We start from the raw sequence: 18,166 nt of genomic DNA on the forward strand, positions 1-18,166 counted from the left end.
GTACCCGGGCGGCGGAGGTGCCCGGCGGTGGCGGTGGCCGGGATCCGCTGCCCTTGGCACGCACGGAGAGCGGTGGGAGGAAAGCTGCCTCGCCCAGCGAAGCCGCGGCCGCATCCCTGTGCCAGCGCCTCCCGCTCAGCAACAGATGCGCGCCGGGCGCTCCGCTCCCCCGCGCCGCCAACGGGATCAGCCGCCAGCCCAGCCCGGCTCATCCCGTGCGGCGACGGGACGCCAAGGGCAGCGGTGCAGCCGTAGCTTGAGGAGGCGGGGAGGCTCTCGCAGGGTTTCGCTGAGTTTCCCCCGTCCCTGCCCTCCGACGGGAGCTCGCACAGGGGTGCGCGGCGGGCGCGGAGGCGCTCTGTTCTCGGGAAGAACTAAATTTGCAGCGCCGGTCCCCGCGGGGCGGCGGGGTGCCTGCCCCCGTCCCCCAGCGCTGCCAGCGGCCGGCAGGCAGGGCCGGGAAAGGGGGAAACACTGCTGAGCGAACAAACACATTCCCTTTACCTGGGAGAGGGAGGCAGGAGGCGAGGCGAGGGCTTTGTCGAGTTGGTTGCCGCTGCCACCCGCCCGCAAGTGCCTTGGGTTTTTGTCACAACTTCAGTCCCCGTGTGTTTGCGGAGGATGCGGCGGGCCCGGTACCGGCGCTCCCCTGAAGATGGCAGTCGCCTCTTGTGTAATCCCGGCGGCCGGGGCTCGCCTCCAAGACAACCCCCGGTAAAGCAAGTGACTGCTGAAAATCTTCCCGGCTGTCATTTAAGGAAGCCCCTGTCTGCTCCCCCTCGGTTCTCAGGGTCCGGGGGAGCGAGCCGAGAGCAGCAATGACAGGCTGTGCTGCTTCGTGACAGTGTTTCCGTCCCGGGAATGACTACCAAAGCCTCTTCTCCCAGGGGTGGCTGCTTTTTATTGACATAAATTTGTCATAGTGGTTTTGGGGGGCTTTTTTTTTTTTTTTTTTTTTTAAATATATCTCTGAGCAGAAATGCACGGAGGGCAATACTGCTGAAGATGTCACTTAGCAAGGAGCAGGCTGCCATCCTGTTGTGTGAACAAGACGAGATGCTGACAGGGAATACAGGCGAGATCAGCCTAGAGTAGCTGCTCGTTTCCTTAAAAAATGAATCTCAGGGAACTCTGCAATTGTAATGAAAAGAATTATGGGGGATTTTCTGAATGGCATTACCTGTCTCATAAAGTGAGATGCGTATTAGGAAAAAATCACAGTTCTCCTAATCCTGTTTTCATGATGTTATTCTATGTTAGTTCTTCCCTTGGATAGAATTATTACAAAAATCACATATGCATAGGAATTAGAGAAGCCTAGGCAGGATGTCCCTTCTTCATACAGTAATATCTTAATCAATAAGGTGCTGCACTTTACTGCAGTCAAAATATTGTGATTTTCTTAATTGAGATTCTGGGTTCTGAACTAGGTACTTATCACTAAAATATTCAGGAAAAAAATTACACTGTTTGTTCTGGAATGAGCATCAGTTTCTTAAAAACCGCATTTTTACTGTTTTCTACTCCAGGGACATAAGAAATCAGGGTCATGTTGCCAGCTTGCTGTGTTGCTTTGAATGCTTTTAAGCAATTAATAAACGGATGGTTATGGAATGCTAAGTCAGGCAAACGTATACGTTTGGAGTACAGTTGGATCATTATTGTGTGCTTAATAGGGACAAGTAAATAAGTTAGTGTCCGTGAAGAGTGCTAGATTGACTGCACCCAAAAGGAACAGGCTAATGCCTGGAATAGCCATTAAATACCTAATGGCAGCACAAACTTTTTCACTCGGTTCAGACATTACCTTTTTCCTTCGGTGCACTTACGGTAAGCAGAAAGGTAGCTGGCTCATCATGCCCACTTGATTCTCAGCCTATTTTCTGAGGCTGCCAATAAATAGATATGGTTGAAGGGCCTGGATCTTTATCATTGCATAATCAGAGACTAGGGAGTATTTCTTCCTCTCAGGGTTTCACAGGTGGTGCTTGTGACATCGTTGGCTCTTGAAAGAGAGAACGTAGAGCTTTGAACACATGGGATTTCTTTAATAGCTTGAGAAATAATTGCAGTATATTTATAATGCTCAGGAAATGCATGGCAGTGATTTACTAACTCATGTATTCTCTCTTACGTCTCTCCAAAATCCCCCACTGTTGCAGTCTGATCCTCGTATTGCAATTTTCCGTAATGCTTTAACTAAGTGCTTGTGAAAAGCAATAATGAAAATAAACAGACTGGATTTTTTTATTATTTTTTTTATTATGCATTCAGGCTTATTCTGTCAGGATTGAACTGAATATTGTAGCTGGTTTTATAGTTCTAGTTCGTGTAAAGGAAGCATTAAAATGCCTTTACTTTCTGACCAACCATCTGAAGAACTGCAGTGTGCCGTCTAAGGTCAACTGCTGTTTGTCAGCACTTGAACTCGTTAACCTTTGAGGACATGAGCAGCAGCTCTAGTGTTTTTCAAAGCATTTAAATTGAATTAAGCACTTAAGTACAATATTTAGCTTGTCTCAGTTGCGATTGTGTGAATTACATCTTTGTTACGAAATATGACCACAGGTTACATCACGTACAAAAATGCAGAGGCTTCTGTTTTGGGTATTTTTTGATCTTTAAATGTGCATGGAGTGTGATCTTGATCCAGTCTATTTTACTACTTTATGGGCATGTCTTTATCTATTTGGGCATTCTTATGCAGACTCAGCCAATGAAATGAAGCTCAAATGTAGGCATTTGCAGAACTCTGGTCTAAGTGACTTTACTTGTGCTGTTCATTTCAATGAGAGTGGCAGTCTCTCTCTGGATGAGACTCTTGGGCAGAATTTCATAATTGTGTTATTTTAGAAACTCAAGAATTTATAAAGTGATCATCTCTAAAGAGTCTCATCCAAACCCCATTGAAATTAATGGCAGTAATGCACTGATTCCAGCAGCCTTTGGACCAACTCCTAGAAGTTAAGGGTGCTTGATAGTTTATGGCTTCAGATCAACAACTATGATACAATAGTTCTTTTTTTTTTTTTTTTTCTTTTCCATCCCTATGATTGTAGCTTTAGTTGGTTGAAAAAACAAAGAAATATTTTGCAAAATAATGAAAGAAAAACCTCTACAAGCGCTAGATATAGCTAAAGATGCACATAAATCAGGAAAGATGATTTCAGCTTAAGCACCCTGACACCCATCTGTTAGAGGAGAAAAGCAGAATAACCCTAAAATAAAGAAACTAATCATTCTAGTGGACCCTGTTATCAATTTCAACAGTATTTGATTTGTATCAGGCAAAAACTGACCATATAGTAACTGGAGGAAGAGGCATTGTGGAGGAAGGCAAGAGAATTTAATGGAAGTTGGGTATCTGTCCTTCTACGTCTGGACATCTTCCCTCAAATATGCACTGGATATTCTGATTTCTTGTAGGAGCAGTGCTGCAAGTGATGCCCAGACAGTATGAGTTTGTTTTGAATCTAAACATGTATAGTGAAGAAAGCACTTGTTTCTCAAGATCAAAGTGAGTTTTGACAAGCTAAAAAAAAATAAAATCTTTCTGAAGTAAGTGGGTATATTATCACGAAGAGGAAAGAATATTTGCACTTGGGGGGATGAGATTATTTAATTTCCCCTAACTACAAAAGGTACCTTGTGGTAATCATGATATAATCTCATCTTTGTGAAATAATACATTCTAGTACCTTTAAATTGTGGATTGGCATAGAGGTGAGCTCTGGAAAATGCACAGGACTCCACAAAATCTGAAAGAAAACGTGAGCTTATTGGTATTTGATACATATTTCCCTTTTTCTATTCTGTAACTAAGTAGAAAGTGCATTTCCTAATTTATCTGACAAGAAGTTACAGTCTAGGTGTAGTATGTGTAGACTTTATCTTTGTTTCCTTCTTTTTTAATAAAAAAGTGGAGGTGTTTTCAGTAAAACTCTCCAAGCTTAAGAAAGTCTGTGCACCCATCTGAGTCATTCTTGGCAGCTGTTCTAATCTTTAAAGGCCCCTGAGCTCCCAAATAAAGATGCCTATTCCGTAAAGTCCAGTTATGAGTGGTGTCAATAAAAATCCACTCATGTCTTGTTCCTGCAAGTGCAAGTAAGAGAACTATTTTGCTAAGTATGGGGAACACATTCTAGAAACAGAAGAGCAGGTTTGTGTCAGTGGTACAGAATAAGGTGTCTCTCCGCTGAAGCTCCACATGGTGGTCCTCAAGGAGGGACAAACAGTACTGGTTGCTGTCTGAAAAACTCCCCCATTACTGTAACAGGACTGAGCAGGGGCACCCCCACCCCCTAAGGAAGTGCTTGTGATGCATTGGTTAGGCCCTCTGTCTTAGGCATTGATCCAAGTCTCTCCAACAGTGCCTGGATTTGCAAGAGGAAGCATGATGTACCAAAGTCAAGTGGGGTCTCTGGGGGTGAGCCCTGTCATGCTCGTGGGTGTTCTGAGCCCTAAATTGTCTGGAGCCTTATTTTGATTTCTGGACTGCTCGCAGTGGGACAGGCAAGGCAGTGTTGTGGTCATCTGAGGGTAACAGCTGAATACACAGGAGATGTCAGGGTCTGAAAGAGGGTCTGGCTTACAGCAGACAGAGCTGGCAGACATTTGTTCTTGTATCGTCAGGTGAGCATGTGTCTGGCATATGTTGAGGTAGTTGAGTAATTTCCTACCTTTAAATATTACCGAGTACTTGTGCTGTCTGATACTTGCAGAGAGTGAGGCATTAAAATGCACTGCGCTGCCTAGATGGTGACAGTCGCTGTCTGCTCTGCTGGTGACACTCAGCTTGGAAGGGACACACTTCTTTAAATAGTCAGTGTCCCCTTTGACTTCCGTGTAACATGACTCCGGTTACCACATAACCTCCTTTTGCTTCAGAGTTTTGTAAACTTGGAGGGAATGATCTAAAAGTTAAGTGTTGATGTTAATTCTATGCTGGCTTCTCCGCTGATGTTAAGATGTGGGTGGGGAGAGGAGAGAAATCATGTATTCACTGCACCCACTCCTCTGGGTGTGGATCCCAGACCTGCAGAATGTATATCCTCTAAATATCTCTGCAAAGAGATTAAAGCCAGTTTCTGGCATATGTCTTGCAATTTCTTGTATAACTTATCCTATGCATGCTGCAAAACACGCTGTTATGGAATCTTTTGATTCAAATGCTAAACACGCTCCATCAGCATGGAAAAACTATTTTTTGGAATAAATCTAGGAAGTAATATCTAGCTGCATTTGAAGAAAGAGTAGAAAGGCCTTGTCCTCTTATATGGTCATCAGCCAGAGTTATTTACTCAAGTTCGTGGAAAAGATGGGGTGTAATATCCTGGTGATAACTGTGAAGAAAATATTTGCAAGAGGAAAACAAAGAGGAGGGAGCTAGATGAGAGACATTTAATGATGGCATTCACAGAGAAAGTTGTTGATACACTATTTATATTGTTTTAATTAAATACATGTACCTGTTTGAAATGACATCATAAATAGCATTGCATGTCAAGGCTGCAAAACACCACCTTGCATTAAGAATGAGTATGATGATGCATGTGCATATCAAACTTGCTTTGCTTTCAATTTCATTGCTTTATGGATGTTCCCATGGCATGAAGCAGAAGATTAATGCCTTTGAGCAAACTGTAGAATCTGGGAACTAAACAGGTCTTTCATGAAAACTCAGGTGGAGCCCGTTGCTATGACAGGAAAGGAGATACTTTTCCTTAGGAAAGGTTGAACCATTGCATGCAGAGGTCTAGCTCAAGGAATAAAGTGGTGGAAGTTAACAGAGGAAAACTACCCATGATTCCTTTTGACTTGGGTAATTTTTGGGGCAGCTGGGGTTAGCAGAGATCTGTACTGGGATCAGTGAGCACAGCTATGACTCAATGGAGATGTCTGCTAATACGCAGCAGCTCCATATATCCCAGGAAGCCTATTTCAGACAGTGGGATTCCAAACTGAGATGGTGCAGTGCACATACATCATATTTTTTCAAATTTATTTTTGTACTTGGAATCTTGGAACGAAATCAGTGACAGAGCCTCAAACTTTTCAGCAGCCAGATGCACTGTTCTTTGATTCGTGGGTCTAGCTGAGCTAGAGATGAGATTTGCAGCACTTTTGTGGTTCATGGGCTCCAGCATTAATGGCCCAGTGGTCTAACTCCTGAAGCAAGCTCATTCAGGGCCACCATTGCCATGACTTAAAGAAGGTAGTGCCCCTAAAAACAGGTGGAATGCATTTTCAGTCATCCTGTGTCTCCCCTTGCCATGCCACTAACACTTAGGGGATGCCTTCTTTGCTAAGCAAGGATTTCTCTACTCACAAAGCCTTTTGCTGTGGGTAAGACCTGCTGGATTTGGGGACTTCTTGATACTGCCTGCTGAATGGAAATCGGACATACTTACTTGGCAAACACTTTTTTTTTACTTCTTCTTTTTCCCCTTGTGATGGGGAGCTATGTAATTTCATTGCTAAGTCAGTGATTGATGCTCAATTTCTGTGCCATTAATTTTTCATTATTTCTGACAATTTTGTCCATAGTATTTTTCAAACAAGTTTTCTCAAATGTGAAGAGGAAAGATAACAAATTAAAGATAAATATCCACCTTCTGCCTGAAAATTAGACTCACAAAGAATGAAGAATATGAGGAATAATTCAGCAGGGTTGTCCAAATTGCTGTTACTGAGGCTTCTCAGAGATGAAGGCCCAGATAATGGACTAATTGCTTTATAGTGAACATCACGACTTTGAATGATGGGATTGGACAACTTAGGTTTCTTACTATGGCCATGGTACTTTCCTTAAATAATTAATGAGTTCTAAGATCAGAGGACTATTAGGATTATCCACATTTTACATTACAGACCATGCATTTTGGATGGGGATTTCTGCCCACTCTGCTGCAGACTAGAATATGTGCTTTAGAAAACCTTTCAATTTTGTTGTAAGGATCCCCCAAAATCCTTGTCCCTGGACAACTTTTCTCTGTGGTTTGGTTGAAATCCCTTTAAAGGTCCATTGTTATTTCCAGCTTAAACTCTGCTGACCCTGCAGCGGCTGAAGCTGTGAGAGCAGCAGCTCCATTTTTTTTTTACATACCCTGCCCTCCCTGCAATACCTCACCAGCTACAGGCTCAGGACATCACCAGCAAAGGAGGGGGATCAAGGCTTTCTAACTTTTATGGCTGTCTAGGGGATCCTTCCCTTGTATGAAGGACTCTGATGGATTGGATCCTGATGGAATCAGACTTCTTCACTTTGTCAGACTGTCACAGACTTTATGTGAAAACCTTATATGCCTGCTTCTTTTCAAGCTGGGTCTGCCAGGCTCATGTGCTCATGTGCTCTGTCTCTGAGATGGTTCTGCTGAACCTTATTTGGATTCTTGGCTGAACTGATTTTCTTCTTTACCTCCACCTTTTTTGTAAGACCTTTTTTGCCACAGTCCTCATCAGAGGAACTTATTGTGTCTGAGTTATTTCCATAATGTCTTTTTTTTTATTTATCAACTAATCACCACCTCATATCTCTAAAAGAGTCTTTTTGTTGAATCTTCTATATCCTTAAAGTAGTTATGTTTTCTAATTTACCATTTACCTAGGGTAGGCCTCGGCTTCTGCTGCAGCTTCGTTGAACTACAGAATTATGTGAAGATGCATACACACAATAGGTGTCTAAGTAACCATTTTACATCCAAAACCTCCAGGGAGAAGTAGTAAGAGGCCCCTTTTGGGATGCTAATTAACTTCCTTTCCACTGTTTACTGCTCCTGTTTTCACAGGGAATTAAGTGTTTTTCTAGCAAAGAATAAATCTCTTTATTTATTATCTTTATATGACGGGACAATTTTGGACAGACTAACACTTAGTGTGGTTTAAAATGCAACACGTAACATTTTTCAAGCATTGTCATTCAGATGTGCACTCGTGTTTATCTCACCAGCACCGTGTAGGTATATTTTAGTATACCCATACGGTATAAAAATACTAAACTCTGTGTTTTTGTAGGGTTTTCCATATAATTTTTGAGTTCTGTAAAAGCACCTTGGGTTTTGCTTTCTATTTTCCCTTGTGAATTTGGCAAGCCTGAAGTATTAATAATTTACAGGAGGTTGATCAAGAGAGAAACCTGACTTCCTCTTTTTTTCCCCATCCACTTTCCCTCTTTCTAAAAACTATGCAGGACAAAATTCCATGTTATTGGTGAGAATTTAATCTGGAGGGATGTGCTAGTGGCAGCAAGACTTTGTGTGATGTAGTAAAATAAATTAAGTTTCAATAGCTGCCTCTATATAAGGTGATACAAAAAGTTTTACATCTTTAAACTCGGCTAAGTTCCCCTCTGCTCTTCTTTTTTTTTGCTGTGAAGCATGCTAATTGTATCAGCTCCACATCACTTTTTTTTTTTTTTTTTTTTTTTTTTTTTTTTTTTTTTTTTTTTTTTTTTTTTTCTTTTTAAGATTTTCTAGTTAGGTCCCTGAACTAAAGATTTACTTTCCAAAAGCATGGAGTGATTTGCATTTTCTGTCAACAACAGTGGGAATTGCTGAATGCTCAGCACTTTAGAAAGCCAGCCCACCTATGAAAATGCAGTACTTCTATGAGGAGGAGACCTAGAATTGCCACTTTTAATTAAGAACAAAGGCACTCATCGTTACTTGCTTTACAGTTTCAAATTGCCTGGTGGAATAAAATGCTGATTTCACTCAGCCTTTGGGATAGAAATCCTTTCAGGATCAATGACATTATTAAATATCTTTTTAAATTAGATCATTACATTTTAAGAATCTTGTAGATGAGAAATATGCAAGGTATTTTTAAAAACAATCAAAAAATAATCATTTTTATGATTAACACATATTTGAAAATAGTGTGTTTGACCTTGGCAAAAATAACAGCTTGTATGAAGTAAACAAAAGAAGTGACACGGTGGGAGGACTATGTCCCTAAGGCCTTGTTACTCAAGGCAGGTCTCTATGGCTGGCACGATTCTGTCACTGGTGGGTATCAGGAGGTGTTATGTCAATGTCAGCAGAAGCCCTTACTGTAGTTATAGCAGCAAACATCTTTTTTTACTAGATCTAGCAACGGTGATTTCGTTAAAAGGGGATAGTTTGCCGAAGGGTAGAAAGTGTGTTCTCCTTAACTGCTCAAAAGTTTGGTACTATTAGAAATAATTTTTTCATCCACTATAGAGCAAGTTACGGATTCAGCCACCTCTGTGCATTAAACGAGATAGAATGAATTGTTGATTTTGATTTTTTTTCCTCAGCGTTTTATGTGTTCTTGTGTCTTTCCTCTCAATCTTTTTGCAGTTTATCATCTTCATTCTCAAAGTGCTGCCACTAGAATTTCATCTATTACTTCAGGAGTAATCTCACTGCTGCTGTATATACTAGTAATTTTATCTCTCTTCTTCAAGCCTTCAATTCAGAATGGAGGAAATTAATTTGATCTTTGTGTTGCAGTGCTGGGAAAGAGGGAAAGGAGGCAGAGAGATTTTCAGCCTACACACAAGGAGTAAGACACTAGGGTTTGAGGAAAAACTAAATTTTCATTTGCTCTCTCAAAGTGAATCTCTCTAGCTACAAGCAAATCTGGTCAGACTTGGTAGGACAGGTGGATGTAGATAGCCTGTGCATTTGGATGGGGCTATGGGAGGTAAATAATTTTATCTGGATAGCAGCTACTTAAAAAGCTGGGACGTTACAGTAGATAGTAGCGTCTTGATAGTGAAGCTGCTCTTGGCAGCATAAAGGCTTGATCTCAATGTCAGAACAGGAGTGTCCATCCAGAATAAATGTATTGGTTCCCAGTACATTCCCAAGGTTTCTTAGGCTATGCGAGTGGTCTGTGCTGTAATTACACTGAGCGATTAAGCAACAGGAGCAGAGAGACGTGGGACAAGAAAGGGTGAATGATAACCTGCTTTGGAAAAAACTAACATGTGAGGCTGGGATTAGAACATCCTATAAATGTTAATGGGCGTTATTCAAGGGGGGGAGAAGCTGTGTGTGGGAGGCGTGAGGTGACATATAGCTTAAATATATAGCAAGCCTTTAACACAGTTAATACAGTCTATAATCAAGGTTTTACATGAACTAATAACTGTTTAAGTGATTTACAATTCAGAAATACTGATCAGGGGATTGAGAACTGAATTTTAAATGCTATAAAATTTGATAATAATGTGGCAAGGAAGACAACACTGAAAAGATTTCTCCTTTTGCCTTTGAAAAGTATTGGCTATGGACGACATATTTATGCCAGGTGTTTGGGGTTTTTTCTATTTTTAAGTTCTCAGGGATTTTGCTTCTACAAGGGAGCACAATTTCCTCCTACAGTTTCCCTCTCTGAATATTACTCAGTTTGTGTGGAACTCACAAAGGAGATGCCAACAGTGACTCATCTGGTCACCAGCTCTGTCCTAAGGTTTTCAGCTAAATCTTGTAAAAACTATTTTAATGTACTGAGCAACAGTGATTGACCTTTGGTAAAACTCCCCAAAAGAGTGTAGAAGGCGGTGTTTAAAGTCAAATGGCCTTCTTTTTCTGACGCTGGAATCAAGTTTCAAAATTAGTGCCATTTCAAAAGCTTCACATTTGAGAAGTGGATGTAAGATGCAGTGAGTTGATTTATCATCTTAAAATTTCACTATTGTTACATTTTAGTGGTAAATTTTGAGGGTATTGGGCAAAGTCACTTGAAAGACTCTGTCTTCAGATGTGTAACAGAGGTTTAGTTATATGCTTTTGTGGATATTAAGCCTCGGGAGATGCTATTCTGAAAATGAAGATTATACCTGTATGATCAATCATGAGCATGGCAAATATAGCTATTTTATTCATAAGAATGAAAACACATGGGCTTGTTTGGATGCAAGTTTTACAGGATTAGTTAGAAATAAAAATACTATATAAGAAACAATTGTCTGGTTAGATAGTTAAATGTTTCTGTCGGGAAGCAGATTTGCAGGGCACAGGTGACAGGAGGCTGCTCTAGTTCATAATCTTGTTTGCTCCTTTGCCAGGCATGGGTTAAATGCAGCAGTGTTGAGGGCACACAGAAGTAGCACCAGAAGAGAAAAAAGACTGGTCTAGGTTGAAGCTGGTCATGGATCTATAGAATCAGGTGATGCTCCCTTAGATGTGTGCCCATCCATATGGTGCTGAAAATTATTTCATAGCCTCTGATTCGAATTTAAAGGCACTGGCTAAGCAGCAGGGCTTCAGTGAGGTGTGGTGGCAGATTTGTGTGGTTTTGAACACTGAAGCAGGTATTGGATAGTCAAACCACGTTATTTTGTTACCTATCTATGAGCCAAAGTTATGACTGAATGGAGCCCCATGTTCTCACTTAGCTGATGAGAAGATTTGAGCATAGGAAGAAGAGCAGTTCAGAGCACCTTAGCTGCTGAGGTTTGGCAGCATGAATGACTACTTTCCTCTCCTCTTCAATAGTGTAGTCAATGCTGAAATAATGCTGGTGAGGAAGGCTGGTCCAAGGACTGTTCACCAACAAAATCCCATTTAAGCCTCTAAGAAAGGTATTAAATGGGATTTAAGCAACATCTTGGCCTATACTGGCCCTCTGCTCAGGAAGGATTTCATCTTAAGTTAAAAAAAAAAAAAGTTTTAAAAGTATGTTTTCAGTAATCACATTATAGAATCATAAGGCTTAGGAGTGGAAAATATCTATTAAGTCATTGTCTTAAATTGTTGCTATGCAGACTGTGCCATCAGAGTGTGCTTCCTACTTAGTGTTGTGCCCAGACAATGTGTTAAATTTCTCAGTCAAGGAAATATCCATAATAAATTTTGATCTTACAGCATTTGATTTACCCATAGCCTTATACAAGAAGAAAAGCAGTATCTCCTTCCTCACACAAAGGGCTCCACACAGCCTTGCTGCTTTCTGACTGTGGGCAATGGTGATGAAAAAAAGCAGAGGTTATGCAAGGTTTTTTCTCCACCCTAAGCAAAGGTATTTCTATTTCACCTTGTGTTTGTGTATAAGAATGCATTGGGCTCTTTTCCTGTCCATCCAGTTGCACAGGTGTGTTGGCAGAAGGGTCACTGTGGACAGTTAGTGATTAATTGAGTATCTCTTGCTTGGAGCTATTTGCTGGGCCCAAGGTAGACATTTTTTGCTTATTTATACATTATTATTTTTCTCTTTTTAATTTTATTTATCTATTTCTTCCATGCCCTCCTGTCATGTGACATATATATTATAATTATAAATTAGAATGTTTATAGCTAGAATTTATGTGGAGATTTTCTATAAAAAACTTCTTAGTTGGATGTCAGTTTCAGAATAATTTGTTGACCTGGAACACCATGTTTTTAAAATTAAAGTTAGACAAGCTACCCTTACTTTCTGCAGCAAGCTGATGCTTTCTTTTTTTTAAAATGTCAGCCATTCACAAAATAAATTGCCAAGCTCTGAACATATAATTTCAAATTTGATTTATACCAAATTAACCTTCTGCTTATGAGCCCTTCCATTTGTTTTCCTTTCAGATTATTGAGTCATGAAAACCTTTGAGGTTTTGGGTTTCCATCCCAGCTTGGCACAGGGAATTCTTCTGAAACTTTGGATTTCCACAAGATGGTGAAGCAATTTGCTTTCCAGCTGCATATATAATGAGACTTGCTGAAAATCAGAGCTTTTTTCCTACTTGGAGAAGCAAGCATCTCCCAGATTTCCTTCCTCTCCGCACCCCTAGGCTTGGCCCTTGTGTTTCCTTCTCTTGCTTATGACAGCATTCCAGTAGGTGTGGGGAGCTTCCTGTGAGTGGGGAGAGCTGGCTGCTTGAAGGGAGGAGAGGGTGCCTTCATCAGACAAGTGGCATTGCTGCTTGTGAAAGGGGCAGGGAAGATGCTGCCTGTCTGAGGGGTGAGGTGGGCTGCCAGTCCTGGGGAGCAGAGGTGAAGGTTCTTCTGTGGTGTAGTGATGCTATAATCCCTTCTCACCCTGGTGAGTTTTGATTAGCAGCAGAGAAGATTTTCTCCAGCATTACTTTTTTCTCAGCATTTCTGTGTGTACAGCATCCATTCCATTTCGTAGCCTGGCATATTACTTGGAAAACTGCAAATAGTGTGTTGAAATTACTTAGCTAGCTACAACAGTATGTGAAATGCCTGTCAGAAGCTATGTGCCTGTAGATGGAAGGAGAGGGCCTGAATGCTGAATTTTCTTACAACTACCACTGATTTTAAGGAAAGCATGGGGTTTCTGACAAAAAGCAGAACCAGGAGGAGGATGCACAGCTTTAAGCTGATGCAGCTTTTGCACTAGAATTATATAAAATATTATCAATATGCAAGACTTCATATTCTCTGTTTGATGTGTATGAAGCCAATAGAAAATGTGTTTGTGCAAGATAAAACAAACTGAAAAAAATCTTCTGACCCAGTGGCATACAGGTTGCTGTATGCAACTCAAATATGAGTTCAGTATGCAACCACTTTGACCAGCTCCTAGAATATCTATTTTCAAAGGAATCATATGAGTTTGTGTATTGATTTGTCACCTATGGTTGAATATTTCTCCTACAGAATGTTTAAAATGACACATGTTTAAAATTAGATTTGGCAGAGCAATTTGTCTAGAGATTATTCTTGTGAAGTATTGATTCACAGCACTGCTGTGAGCCGGATTACTGTCCAAATTGGAAAAGCCAGTCGTAGAGAGGTCTTTATCCTTTAATAACAATTAGCTGCTTTCTTAGAGGGACACAGCTGACTGAAGCAAAGGCAAGCCACAAGATGTCTGGCAACCAGGGAATCTAAGGCCTTCTCTTCAGGGATGTGGACTGCTGGGGAAGAGAAAGAAAAAGAAGAAAAGCACCAAAAATGATAGTTTTTTGGAGCTTGAAATTAGACGCTCTGATGCTGTTTATGTTACTAATAATTAGGTGCTCCGAGGAACTGAATCGGACTCGCCTCTCTCTTCTTGGGCTTTTACCCAACAGCTGCCTGATTGATCAGAAAAACCTCACAGCAGACGTGTTGCCCGCAGTCCATATAGCCTTGAAACATTTATACAAGCACAGATGGATGCTGAAGAACTATGAACTCCAGGTATCATTCCATGACACGCAGGTAAATGGCTGTAGGTGTAGAGCTATGCAGTGTTTGAGCCTCCTCTATGAGCACACTTTAGAGTGCTTGTGACTGAACCCCTTCCTGGCCAACCCTGCTCTGCTGAAACAGAGCAAATGTGACTGTCCAGCAATGTTTGGGCTCTTGGGTGGATGCCTGATGTGATGTGGATCTTGCAGTGCAATAATGCCCTACTGGTGCAAGAAGCAGGAATAAAGAGTGTGTGAATTGGGGGGGTTGACAAGCACCTACAGCTCTTGAGGAGTGTTTGAGGTCACCCAGGAAGTGATTCCCAAATCCATAGCTTGCCAAGTCACTCTATTCTTCTGCGCTGTCTTCTGCATTTTGCTCTTCCAGCTTTCCACGGTGACAGATTTATAAATTACTGTCTTTCTCTTTCTTCTTCTGCGTGAGCAGGAGAGCAGCCTGTGCTGTGCTGTCAGAGCAGGGTGGTGGTGTAGAGCTTTGCTTGCCAGTTTAAGGAAAAATTAAAGGCTGTTATGAGAGCTGAGGGTTCTGAGAAGCTGGATATATTGAGATGATATCTATTTTTGCAATAATTTCAAACTTGAGAGAAGTTTCTTCTAGAGTTGAGATATCGTTTCATCTTCTGTACAGAAACTGAAGCAGTCTATTTCTAAAACCTGTCTTTTAGTCTGGCCAGAAGAATTATGATACAATTAAGAGGAGGAGCTCACATACCAGGGTGATCTGGGACCATAAACATATTCTTAAGGAGATTGTCACTGATAAGAATTTCTGTTTCCTGCATCAGAGGCTTGTGGTGGGGTAGATACCCTCAGACTCATACACACTTTTAGGCTGCTTAATATTTTGAAGTTGCAAGGTAGTGTGTCTCAATATACTTGCTTATCTATGAATCTTTAAACATGGAATGTATTGTTATGATGAAGTTATTAAAATTTGACATTATTACACCAATAACAGTTGTGCTGCATTATATAATGGGAAGAAGGTATTATATGTCTTCTTCTGAAACTCTACAAAGTTAGCCAAGGGAGAAATTAGAATGTAATTTCAATAGTGTATTTGGTTCATAAGCACTTATGTATCATTTTTGGAGTGCTTAACATATAACAAACATGATGCCATATGCTACAAAATTACTTGAGGATTGCCTCCATGTTTAATAATGGAACATAAATGCATCAGCTACATGTTCTCATCAAGAAACTACCTGTCTTGTAAATTACTTTTGATACAATTCACTGCTTTATTTATTTGTCTGTATGTTCCTATGGAAATGTAATTAGAGATATGCAGTCCTGAAAAACGTCTATTTCTTACTTTCTCATGTAAAAAGAGTAACATTTCAGTTACATTTCAGCTTAAATAAGTGGAAAGTGTGGATATGAGTTTAAGTGGACAGCAATTAAACCTACTTTTATTTGCTCAGATTCAGTGTTTCAGTTGGACTATGGGCAGTTTTGTGGAGGTGGATGTTTATTTGCTAATTGTGTTTACATAGTTTCCAGTTCTAGGAGCAGCTCCAAAATATTTTGCCCCACAGAAATATTCAGTGGATTTGAATTGCAGGACTTCAGCTCGGTTGCACTGACCTCTCAATTTGAATTAAAATATTGAAGTAATCTATAGTTAGATTTTTTAAATAACTCCTGGCAAAAGACATGTCATGGTGACTTGTAAGAGATTAACAGAATGTGGATCCTTATGATTTCTGATTTTTTTCCTGGTTCGAAGAGTAGAATACACACTCTTGAGTTTTAAGTACTGATTGCAGACATGCTGCAGAGGTCCTTGTATTTAATTGTTTCTCAGGGACAGTATGATTGCAAGAGAGCTGATTCTGTTGTTTTAATGCAGTGAGCCTAGACTTGCATATGTGACCTTATACAACCTTTGGATTAGCTTCCTTTCAAGTAGAAAATACGGATACTTGACTCTTTGGGTGCAAGATCTGCCATGAGGGGGACAGATAAATGACTTTTGAGCATTGTTCACTAGGAAGAGAGAAAAGTTACAGCTAAAAGTATTTGTGTTGCTTTTGCTGAAATAAAAAAAATTGAAAGAAATCATGACTCTTAATATATGATGATGCACAGGGCTTGAAAACAGTGCTGTAGCTTCATTCATGAGCAAAGGGAGGAGAGTTGTGCTCTGCCATGAGCCCCTGGGGTTTTGAACATTCTCTGCTGCCCAGGAGGGAGCACTGCTCTGCCCAAAAGTAGGATCTTTTGTGCAGGGTGTTCAGTCCTTGGCTTTGCTACTGTTTTATTTCAACTAATTAGACTGTCACTACTCCAGATTGCGAGTGGTAATCAAGAGGCAAGGAGAGCATTCTTGCAAGAGCTGAATTCTTTGTATTAAATGATGAACTTGTTTCAATCAGGAGCCTTTGGGAAACTTTCTTCAGCAGAGTGCTTTGTAATCTGGTGGCTTTGGCACTGAGCTGAGGATGGAATGCTTCCTTTGAATGATGTCTCTCAGGTCTCCAGTGATTTAAAAAAAAAAAAAAAAAAAAAAAAAAAGCTTAAATATCCACTAAGAATGAAATGCAAGCAAATGAAAATGATTTTGTAGTTCGGTAAATGGCTGCTTATCCATCAATGTACATCTATGTCTACAATGTTAATTTATTTATACCAGAATGACACTGTTAACAGGACTGATGTAACTCTATTCCAGCCACCCCAAGCAGTGGCAGCTTGGCAAGGTGTATTTCCCTGCCTCTAACAGAGGGAGGGCTGAACCTGGTTTGTATGGAGAGCTCAAGTCCTTGAAATGTTGGACAAAGGATATGGGATGCAGAAAACCTGCCTTCTGTAGATTTGTGAATCCAGCCATGGAGTAGCTTTTTAGTGCAGTAGGGGAAATTATGCCCTTGAGATTTTCATCCTTGGGGGTGGGCAGCCAGGTATAATTGAGCTGTCTGAGTATCACTTTATTTCTGTCTTTCACCGTATGGCTGACATCTGGAGTCTCCCCTTCTATGCTGTCCTCAGGGTGATCAGGCTGGTGGATTGTTACAGGCTTAAGCAAGTCTAAAAATAGGTTTACTGTTGTGTAAAGAGCAGTATGTTGATTCTTCAAAGTTATTTTTCTGTTCTTACCTAGTTTTCTGAGTTAGTAGCTGGCTAAAGGGATGTGAAGCCAGAGCTTTATTAACAATGGTGTTAACAAGAAAGGTTTATGTGCTATAATTAGGGCATGGCCTGGGCAAACCAATAGACTTTACCACTGGGATTTTCTGAGTGGTGCTGATTTGCACTCAGATTGCAGGTTGACACTTGGCTGAGTCTATCCTAATGTGTATCATTTCTGACAGGAATGCTGCAACATATCCCAGTCTGACTTAAAAAGTGGTTGTCTTTTCTTTGTTAGTAAACTGATTCCTTTGTAATGGAATGACACAATAACATGATAGCTGTGTGTCAGCTCATTTAAAGGCATATATTTTTGTTCTTATTAAACAAATGTAAACCTTCCCCCAAACCCCCTAAAACCTAGCAGTGGAACAGTCACTGGAAGTGACATTGATAAGCAAATTATTTCTAAAGGGAAAAATTCAAGGCATGCTGGTTTACTTATCCTACCTTAGTAAGAAAAAAATCTGCTTCAGGCTTAAGATGCAATAAAGTGAAGTATTACACTGGTTTTGGGTTGTATATGTATATTAATTAAAAGCATAGACATTTTGCAATGACGTTAGGATACATTGCCAGTATTGTTCTGTAAATAAGACAAAGCAGCTACTGTTTTTTGTGTGTGCAACTCATTGCATACAATGTGTAATTCCACTTTGCATATTCCTGCATTCTGGGATGCTTCATGAAACAGTTGGTGACCTAGGGAGTTATTAAAAGACCATGTACTTGGTAAATCAGTTCTTGACATCTAACATTCACGTGAACAAGGTATTCTATTTTGCGTCTCAGAGAATGGAGTTTCTCAGTACAGTATTGTAGGCATGAAAACTGTCAACCATAAAATACTTGTCAAAATGCTAATTTTAGGTTTCCTAAATTGTCACTATTATTATTGGAAAAGTATAACTGAAAACAGGAAGAAGAGTG

General features: G+C 40.4%; 1 protein-coding gene across 1 annotated transcript in view; it reads left to right on the plus strand.

The window, feature by feature from the left end:
• GABBR2 (gamma-aminobutyric acid type B receptor subunit 2) overlaps window positions 1-18,166 on the plus strand; it is a gene marked incomplete at both ends in the record, with an annotated part of 453,856 nt that overhangs the window by 588 nt on the left and 435,102 nt on the right. The gene's annotated exons all lie outside the window — the stretch shown is intronic.

Source organism: Zosterops lateralis (genome assembly GCF_965231275.1).
Source record: "Zosterops lateralis genome assembly, chromosome: 1".
NCBI classification, from domain to species: Eukaryota; Metazoa; Chordata; class Aves; order Passeriformes; family Zosteropidae; genus Zosterops; species Zosterops lateralis.